Source organism: Schistocerca cancellata, chromosome 3 (genome assembly GCF_023864275.1).
Source record: "Schistocerca cancellata isolate TAMUIC-IGC-003103 chromosome 3, iqSchCanc2.1, whole genome shotgun sequence".
Classification (NCBI taxonomy): Eukaryota; Metazoa; Arthropoda; class Insecta; order Orthoptera; family Acrididae; genus Schistocerca; species Schistocerca cancellata.
Genome location: NC_064628.1, coordinates 137,024,035 through 137,034,802, shown reverse-complemented (window position 1 = coordinate 137,034,802; position 10,768 = coordinate 137,024,035).

Below are 10,768 nucleotides of genomic sequence, written 5' to 3'. Positions count from 1 at the left end.
GCCCGTCGACCTGGGACCGGACCGCAGCGACGCACGGGTGCACGCCAAGACCGTAGGATCCTACGCAGTGCCGTAGGGGACTGCACCGCCACTTCCCAGCAAATTAGGGACACTGTTGCTCCTGGGGTATCGGCGAGGACCATTCGCAACCATCTCCATGAAGCTGGGCTACGGTCCCGCACACCGTTAGGCCGTCTTCCGCTCACGCCCCAACATCGTGCAGCCCGCCTCCAGTGGTGTCGCGACAGGCGTGAATGGAGGGACGAATGGAGACGTGTCGTCTTCAGCGATGAGAGTCGCTTCTGCCTTGGTGCCAATGATGGTTGTATGCGTGTTTGGCGCCGTGCAGGTGAGCGCCACAATCAGGACTGCATACGACCGAGGCACACAGGGCCAACACCCGGCATCATGGTGTGGGGAGCGATCTCCTACACTGGCCGTACACCACTGGTGATCGTCGAGGGGACACTGAATAGTGCACGGTACATCCAAACCGTCATCGAACCCATCGTTCTACCATTCCTAGACCGGCAAGGGAACTTGCTGTTCCAACAGGACAATGCACGTCCGCATGTATCCCGTGCCACCCAACGTGCTCTAGAAGGTGTAAGTCAACTACCCTGGCCAGCAAGATCTCCGGATCTGTCCCGCATTGAGCATGTTTGGGACTGGATGAAGCGTCGTCTCACGCGGTCTGCACGTCCAGCACGAACGCTGGTCCAACTGAGGCGCCAGGTGGAAATGGCATGGCAAGCCGTTCCACAGGACTACATCCAGCATCTCTACGATCGTCTCCATGGGAGAATAGCAGCCTGCATTGCTGCGAAAGGTGGATATACACTGTACTAGTGCCGACATTGTGCATGCTCTGTTGCCTGTGTCTATGTGCCTGTGGTTCTGTCAGTGTGATCATGTGATGTATCTGACCCCAGGAATGTGTCAATAAAGTTTCCCCTTCCTGGGACAATGAATTCACGGTGTTCTTATTTCAATTTCCAGGAGTGTATATATCCAAGTACCATGCTTCATCGAACCCTTGCGAACGATTAATGAAAGAAATTGGTAAACTGTGTAGAATATACTGCCACAAAAGACATATTGATTGGGACACACACATATTCTCATTCCAAGATGTAATTAATTCCATACCAAATGAATCCACTATGCTATCTCCGTCTGTTGTACTGAAAAATGTTGAACCACCTAACAAGATTAAAGAATTAGTAAACTTTCCTACATCTCGTCGACTACGACACCATGAAATAATTAACATTGCGCTGAACAACATCAAACGTGCCGCAGAGCGCCGGAGAAGACAGCAAAAACAGGTTTGTACACGCCGAGACTTTCACGTGGGACAGAAGATATTAGTACGTACACACTATTTATCCAGCAGAATAAAAGGTAGGTGCAGTAAATTTGAACTTCTATACGCAGGTCCATATCGGATTCGCAGCATTCCTCACCCCAATGTTGTACACGTCGAAACTTTGAGAACCAGAAAAGGTAAAGGTAATCACCATGTCTCTAACATTAAACCTTTTATTGAGTGAAGATACTTTATGATTTATCACAGTGTAATGCCATTTCCTAATTTTTTATTTATGACCACTTATGCAATTATATTCACATGACTAATTACTGATGATTATCGTATTTTTTCTTGGTAAGTGCCCGGCATGGTAAGGTTAGCAGGTCGCTCTTCTTGTCGTTACACATCAGACCGTGCATATTTTTTCCAGACGAACTTACACTTTTTATGACCATTTATGCAATTATATTTATGTGATTACCTACTAATGACTGTCGTATTTTTTCTTGGCAAGTGCCCGGCAAGATAAGGTTAGCAGGTCGTTTTTCTTGTCATTACACATCAGACTGTGCATTCTTTCCATTTTTTTTAAGTATGTATGATTGTTTTCCTGTTTGTTTGTATGCATTATGAAATAGTTAAGATGTAGCAAACACACCAGTTGGCTTTGACATTTTTGCCTTATGATATCTCAACATCGTGACTATTTTTACACTTTTTGCTGCTGCATTGTGATATTGTGTGTACATTTTTGCATCTCAACACTGTCAATGTCTTTGACATATTGCGTTTTCTGTCATGTTATGCTGTATGCTCAGTTATGTTACTATAAACCAGTTTTTATCTAATGGGTATATGATTTAAATGCAAGACATTAATCTTTGTTCATCATTTTCAGAAAGAAATAACGTGTAAAGGAAATAAATTAAACAGAAATGGGAATTTCACCTACGGAATAGACGAAAGAAGATACAAAAACCTTATGAGGAAGAGTAAATGGATCAGAATTAACAAGCATTAACAAGAATATACAATACACATCGAAGAATAGCAGTCTTAACTAATTTTTTCTTTCAGAATACGAGGCGATTGATGCAGGCTGTCAGACAGAACAACAAATCTTAGTTTTAGTGATGAAATATGCTAGAGATAAGGAATAGTTGTGTAATGAGTAATGAAGTGATTTTTTTGCAGATGATAATGAGTAATGATTAATAATGATGAAGAATATGATAATATGGATAATGAAGTTTTTTTTACAGGTGATGATAATGATGGAGTTATGGATAATGAAGTGATGAATAATGAAGTTTTTTTCTTTACATATGAGGATGATGTTGAAGTTTATGTATTTATGCTATGTAGTTATTTAAGTATTTGTTGCAGTTCGTTTTGACAGTAGGTATTTTGTTGCTTAGTAGGATGACGGAAGGTTTTGGGAAGGACAGCTGTGGAACACATTTTAGACACATTTCACTACCTGTTAATTCGAAGTTCACTACTTTTCAGCATAGTATGCGTTTCTTCTTTCAGCTCAATAATCCATTTTGTATTTTTTCCAGCAGAAGCTTTTCATTATGCTTACTAAACCTGTTACTTATTATACCTGTTCTAATACTTGCATTTTTATTTTTACCCATTTGTGTGTGTCATTCATGAATGTGATCACATATACTCTATTTGTTTCATAACCTTGCTACAGCTGACTCATGACAAATGACGTTCCACATTTTTCATTTACAGGAACAACCTAAAAGCATTTTTTTTTTCTTTTTCTCTTCTTGCTTTCCTTTATAATTACCCAAAGCAATGCATTGCTAACAAAAAAAATGTATCACCAGTTCCAAATAATGCTACCCATTTAAGAGAGTTTTGAGTAATACAGAAAAATGTTTTCTAGTCACAGACCTTGAATAATAGTTACAGTATGTTACATTTTGAATATGTTCTATGTCACTTGAATAATTAGTTCTGAAAAATACTGAATAATGTCTTCTAACCACAGACCTTGAGTAATAGTTACAATATGTTACATTTTCACTATGTCATATGTTACTTGAATGATGGAAAGTGTTTTGTAATATTCAATACTTGCTATATGTTTAGTAACTGGCCAATGAGTGCCAATAATTACCGAAAGCAGATGAGTTATGAAAAGTGTTTTGTAATATTCAATACTTGCTGGCCAATGAATGCCACAGTTTCTTATATTTTAAATTTGTATTATGTCACTTTTATGCTATATATATGAATACTATTAGCTTGATGCTACACTCATTAGCTCTTGTTTTGAATAATGACTTCTGTTGGTTTGTAACCGGCCATTGATTGCCACTCTTGTCTGTAAATCAATTAATGAACATTTTTCTGTAATACTATATACATGGTACAGAAATGTTCAATAACTGGGCTATGAATGCCGCAAACAACTAATGTAATTCCCAATGAAGATTAGTATGTGACTTAATGTCCTTCACCTTCTGAGCTAACTAACCTGAATTGTTGCAATATCCATTTGTCCTGTCCATCCTCATGATCATGGAGCACTATATTTTGTTTTGCACTACTTCTACGTTAGTGTGCCTTGTAAAAGCGTGGTGTTGACACGACATGCTGTCCACCACCGTGAGCGATGGAGACGTTATTATGGTCCCACTGTTTGGTGTACCTGATGTACTGCCAGAATGATAACATGGAATATTACTACGACATTTCAGTGTCTTGGCTACGCTGATAAACACTTATGGGAAAAGAACTTCAGATTGTCTCACTTGGTGTTGTACTTCTGTGGAAAGATATGGACTTTCAGTGCAGCTGGGTGCAACCTAAAGTGCTACAACCATGACGCAATCCCTATTCATTCCCTAATTATTGTAAAATGAAAAAGTCATATACAGTGCGTGTGGACTTCTTTTCATTTGTTAATAAGATCAGTTATCCTGAAATTACTAAAGACTTCTATAGTGCATGTGCACTTTATTACACTCCTTGATTTGTTTGTTTGTTGTAGAAAAATACTAGAGAGTACTACAGTGCGTGTGCACTTTTGTCATTTGTCAATGTGATTTGTAATCATTAGGTTTATTTGTCGTAAAAAAATATTAGAGAGTTTTTCAGTGCGTGTGCACTTTATGCCATTTGTACTCATTACGTATATATCTTGTGGTTTTCTAATATGTTCTAAACTACCGTACATGTGCACCTATGTCATTTGTTTATGAGATTTGTTGTGAAAACTTTGAAGAATTTTTCAGTGCATGTGCACTTGTGTCATGTGTTAACATGTTTTCTACTGAACTTCAGTGCCTGTGCACTTTTCTCATTTTTCCATATGATTTGTATCCATTGTCCAAACTTTTTTTGATTCGCTGATGTGTTCTGCATTACAGTGTGTGTGCACTTTCGCTATTTGTTAGTATGACTTGTACTCATTCTGTATACATTTTGTGATTTCCTGATAACTTCACTACCTCAGTGAATGTGCACTTTTGTCATTTATCGATACGATTTGTATATACCTTTTTTGTGATTTGCTCTGTACTCATTGTATATATTTTTCCCTTGTCTGATATATTTTGTACTCGGTGCATGTGCACCACATTTATCTCATGTTCTATATCTGTATATTCTTTGTAATTGTAAAGTTAATTAGTTAAGAAAAAATTTTGCCGCGCTTGGAAAGTCCAAATGACTCACCATCGCTGCCAAATTTTTGCCCCCCCCCCCCCCCCAGTGGAGGGTTATGAAACGTGTACGTTTCATAGGCAGCGATGGCGAGCCGCAGAATCTCTGACCAGAGAGCATGTAGTCAGCAGTTGCGAGTGAGTAATACCGCGCGAGAGTTCAGTGCAGTTGCACGTAGGGAGTCGGTAGTTGCAGTTGCGAGTTAGCTTGTGTGACGAGCCGGCGGGCGTCGACATGGCATTCTGGTCGAGATTCAGGACAAGGTATATTTTTAAATAAGGTAATGAAGCGGCTTTGCGCACATCTGATAATGGAATGTAAATTAACTGTAACTAATTTGTTCAAGAATCGCCCCAATAATAATTTTGTTTTTTAAACCAACCATTTTAACAAACAATCCTTTTTGAAATAATATTTCCCTTGCATTCCTTAAAGAAAAGTCTCCCTTAAATTAAAAATATATATATATATATATTTGCGATGCATTTCCTCCAAGCTACGGCGAAAAATAAGAGCAGATGCAGTTTTACTGAGATAAGAATTTGAGTTTAACCAGGGCCTAAATCGTCATTTCGGTCTATTTGCGTTTTCATTGTCACTGAGATTTCATTTTTTTATTGAATTGACTTTACATTTTTTTTGCTGGTAGGTTAGACTAGGTTCTATTCTCGTTAACATTTAAATATTGTCTTTCAAAATTTCTCTGGGGAGGTTACATGAATGAATGTCTGATCTGTGGAATTGATACAGAACTCGAATTGTCGTGTTGCGTGTTGTAACTGCAAGTGGTGTGCTTTCTCTGTGTTATTGTTGGCAAAACATTACACGAATCTATTGGGCAATGTAACTTCCCAATACCAATAAAGAAATACAGTTAGTGCAAAAGCGCCTGCGATGGTGTACCCGACGACGAACCTGGGTGCATGAATAGCAAAACGTCATTTTTTTTGGATGAATCCAGGTTCAGTTTACAGCATCATGATGGTCGCATCCGTGTTTGGCGACATTGCGGTGAACGCACATTGGAAGCGTGTATTCATCATCGCCATACTGGTGTATCACCCGACGTAATGTTATGGGGTGCCGTTGGTTACACGTCTCGGTCACCTCTTGTTCGCATTGACGGCACTTTGAACAGTGGAAGTTACATTTCAGATGTATTACGACCCGTGGCTCTACCCTTTATTCGATCCCTGCGAAACCATACATTTAAGCAAGATACTGCACGACCGCATGTTGCAGGTCCTGTACGGGCCTTTCTGGATACAGAAAATGTTCGACTGCTGCCCTGGCCAGCACATTCTCCAGATCTCTCACCAATTGAAAACGTCTGATCAATGGTGGCCTAGCAACTGGCTCGTCACAATACGCCAGTCACTACTCTTGATGAACTGTGGTATCGTGGTAAAGCTGCATGGGCAGCTGTACGTGTACACGCCAACCAAGCTCTGTTTGACTCAATGCCCAGGCGTATCAAGGCCGTTATTACGGCCAGAGGTGGTTGTTCTGGGTACTGATTTCTCAGGATCTATGCACCCAAATTGCGTGAAAATGTAATCACACGTCAGTTCTCGTATAATACATTTGTCCAATGAATACCCGTTTGTCATCTGCATTACTTCTTGGTGTAGCAATTTTAATGGCCAGTAGTGTAGTTTCATTTTAATTTATAAATGTTCTTATCTTACTCTGGTGCCACATACAAGTGTGCCCCAGTAGACGCTTCAATTTCCGTAGGGATCTCGATGACAAGAATAGACTGCTATAATTACAGCACACGCAAAGGCGTTTAAACAATCACACGTAAAGGGACTGTGAGAAAGCTATAATAACTGGTACAATTTAACGTACCCACAGCCGTGCACGTCACAGTGGCTTCGAAACTGTAGCTGTAGACGTAGATATATTGAACACATTCTTCAATTTGTATGTGACGATTTGTCGCTTGTAAAATATGTTTTGATTCATTTTGCAGAAAAAAGGGGGAATATCGAAGAATTCAGCACAGCTAACTGATTTTTATCTCTTCTTATTTCGACTTACACTTTTACAGCTTCGATAAATGAGCATCGTTTGCGCTTCTTTGTTTACAGCTGCACTTTCCTTTCATCCACATTTCTTTCATTCTTCGAGAAATTTGTTCTTTCTCTCCCTGTGTCCCTTTTCTTCCATTTCTTGATATTTTCCTGTCCTGCCCCTTATCTTCTATGTCGCTTCTTTAAAAAATGTTCTACTTCTTAATGTGTCCATGTCGACTTCCACATTTTTAATATCTCTTGCTACCTCACTCAGTCAAGTGGGTTTGAATATTATTGTTTAGTAGATCAAAGATACGTTCAGCTGTTCTGACACTATTCATGCTGTACCTGTGTCCGCAATCAGCCTTCTTTTTCTCATGACATGTGTTTACTTTTCAACTTTTCGACGTAGATCTGATTTCGGCCTTAATCCACACACTGATTAACTGATGTTCTTGAGTCCTGCTATTTCTCTTTTAATTCCTCATTTTTTTCTAATATTTCGAGCTCTCCCTTTGTAGTCAAAGTAAGAGTTTCCTCTGCATAACGTCTGGTGTGACCGCAGTTCATAGTGTTATAGTGTTACAGTTTCTTGTCGTAGAATTTTTGGTATATATATATATATATATATATATATATATATATATATATATATATATATATATATACGGCAGGACCTCTCAAGTATATACTTGCGAGGTCCTGTCCATTTTCTGTATTATATTTTCTATTGCTGTCGTTTCCTTCATGATGTTACTCTCCAGTCTCCTAGATATTTAAAACTGTCTACTTTAGAAATTGTTTTGTTGTTTATTTTAAGCCTTTGACGTGCGTTACTGATGTCTGTTGTGAACTGTGGTTTTCCAGCAATACTTGTGATCCTACATTTGCTACCTGAAGTTGCAGTTCTGTGAGTACTCTACAAATCACACTTAAGTGCCTGGCAGAGAGTTATTATGCACTTTGAAGTGAGCGTGTAATACGTGACATGTCATCTGAAAATGCTGGACAATTTGCAGTGATCTTGTCTCGTTTCCCACCTGCTTGTATAGCCTTTGTATTTATGGCCTTCCTCCGGTCTCTTTACACTTTCATTAACATACAGTTAAAATAGAGGGGTGACAAGTCATCTCCTTGTCTTATTCCTGTTTTTATTTCAGAAGTGATACTTTCCCTATAGATTTTACCTTCCATCCTGTGTTGGTTAAAGTTTCTTTAATTATCTCGTCTAAGATCTTTTAAAATAGTGAGTAATGTGTTCCTATCAATAAAATCGCACGTCCTTTTGAAGCCTACAAATGTTACAATATATCTTAACTTTCTGAGTTTCCTAATTTTCTATGATGTACCTTATGTTTGTGATCTGTTCTCATCATAATATGATATTCCAGAACCCTCCCTCCTCGATGCTCTTCTAACTGTGGAGTATCCATCCAGCGTTGCTTAAAAGTGCATTCTGGATTTTTAGATCACTGTAAGAGGTGGGTTCATCTACATCTACATCTACGTGATTACTCTGCTATTCACAATAAAGTGCCTGGCAGAGAGTTCAATGAACCACCTTCATGCTGTCTACTTACCGTTCCACTCTCGAACGGCACGCGGGAAAAACGAGCACTTAAATTTTTCCATGCGAGCCCAGATCTCTCTTATTTTATTGTGATGATCATTTCTTCCTATGTAGGTGAGTGCCAACAGAATGTTTTCGCAATCGGAGGAGAAAACGGTGATTGAAATTTCATGAGAAGATCCCGTCGCAACGAAAAACGCCTTTGTTTTAATGATTGCCTCTCCAATTTACGTACCGAGTCTGTGACATTATCTCCCCTATTTCGCGATAATACAAAACGAGTTGCCCTTCTTTGTACTTTTTCGAAGTCATCCGTCAGTCCCACCAGATGCGGATCCCACACCGCACAGCAGTACTCCAGAATAGGGCCGACAAGCGTAGTGTAAGCAGTCTCTTTGGTAGACCTGTTGCACCTTCTAAGTGTTCTGCCAACGAATCGCAGTCTTTGGTTTGCTCTACCCACAATATTATCTATGTGATCGTTCCAATTTAGGTTATTTGCAATTTTAATCCCTACGTATTTAGTTGAATTTACGGCCCTCAGATTTGTGTGACTTATCGCGTAATCGAAATTTAGCTGATTTCTTTTAGTACTCATGTGAATAACTTCGCACTTTCTTTATTCAGGGTCAATTGCCACATCTCGCGCCATACAGATATCTGAATCATTTTGCAAGTTTTTGTTCATCTGTTGACTTTACAAGACGGTAAATGACAGCATCATCTGCTAACTAAGACGGCTACTCAGATAGTCTCCTATGTCGTTAATATAGATCAGGAACAATAGAGGGCCTGTAACACTTCCTTGGAGAACGCCGGATATTACTTTTGTTTTACTCGATGACTTTCCGTCTATTACTACGAACTGTGACCTTTCAGACAGGAAATCACGAATACAGTAGCACAACTGAGGCGATATTCCGTAGGCACGCAGTTTGATTAGAAGACGCTTGTGAGGAACGGTGTCGAAAGCCTTCTGGAAATCTAGAAATATGGAATCAATTTGACATCCCCTGTCGCTAGCACTTATTACTTCATGAGTATAAAGAGCTAGTTGTGTTTCACAAGAAAGATATTTTCTGAATACGTGCTGATTATATGTCAATAAATCGTTTCCTTCGAGGTAATTCAAAATGTTCGAATACAGTATATGTTCTAAAATCCTACTGCAATTCGACGTTAGTGATATAGGCCTGTAATTCAGCGGATTACTCCTACTTCCCTTTTTGGGTATTGGTGTGACTTGAGCAATTTTCCAGTCTTTAGGTACGTATCTTTCTGTGAGCGAGTGGTTGTATGTAATTGCTAAATATGGAGCTATTTTATCAGAATACTCTGAGAGGAACCTGACTGGTATACAATCTGGACCGGAAGCCTTGCCTTTCTTAAGTGATTTAAGCTGTTTGTTCCACCGAGGATATGTACTTCTATGTTTCTCATCTTCGCAGTTGTTCTTGATTGGAATTCAGGAATATTTACTTCGTCTTCTTTGGTGAAGGAGTTTCGGAAAACCGTGTTTAACAACTCTGCTTTAGTGGCACTGTCATCAGTGACTTCACCGTTGTCTTTCTTAAGTGATTTAAGCTGCTTTGTTCCACCGAGGATATGTACTTCTGTGTTTCTCATCTTGGCAGTTGTTCTTGAGTGGAATTCAGGAATTGCGTGTTGCCACTGGCGTGCTTTGTGTATGACCAGAATTTCTTTGGGTTTTCTGCCAGATTTCGAGACAGAATTTCGATGTGGAAATTATTAAAAGCATCTCGCATTGAAGTACGCACGCCCGCATCTCGTGGTCGTGCGGTAGCGTTCTCGTTTCCCACGCCCGGGTTCCCGGGTTCGATTCCCGGCGGGGTCAGGGATTTTCTCTGCCTCGTGATGGCTGGGTGTTGTGTGCTGTCCTTAGGTTAGTTAGGTTTAAGTAGTTCTAAGTTCTAGGGGACTGATGACCATAGCTGTTAAGTCCCATAGTGCTCAGAGCCATTTGAACCATTTTTTTGAAGTACGCACCATATTTCGAACTTATGTAAAACTTTGCCAATCTTGGGGATTTTGCGCTTCTGCAACAACGATCTGACCCGTTTTGTGTACCATGGGGGATCAGTACCATCAATTATTAATTTATGTGGTATATCTCTCTCAATTGCTGTTGATAGTATCTCTACGAAAACAATCCCCAACTTCTCT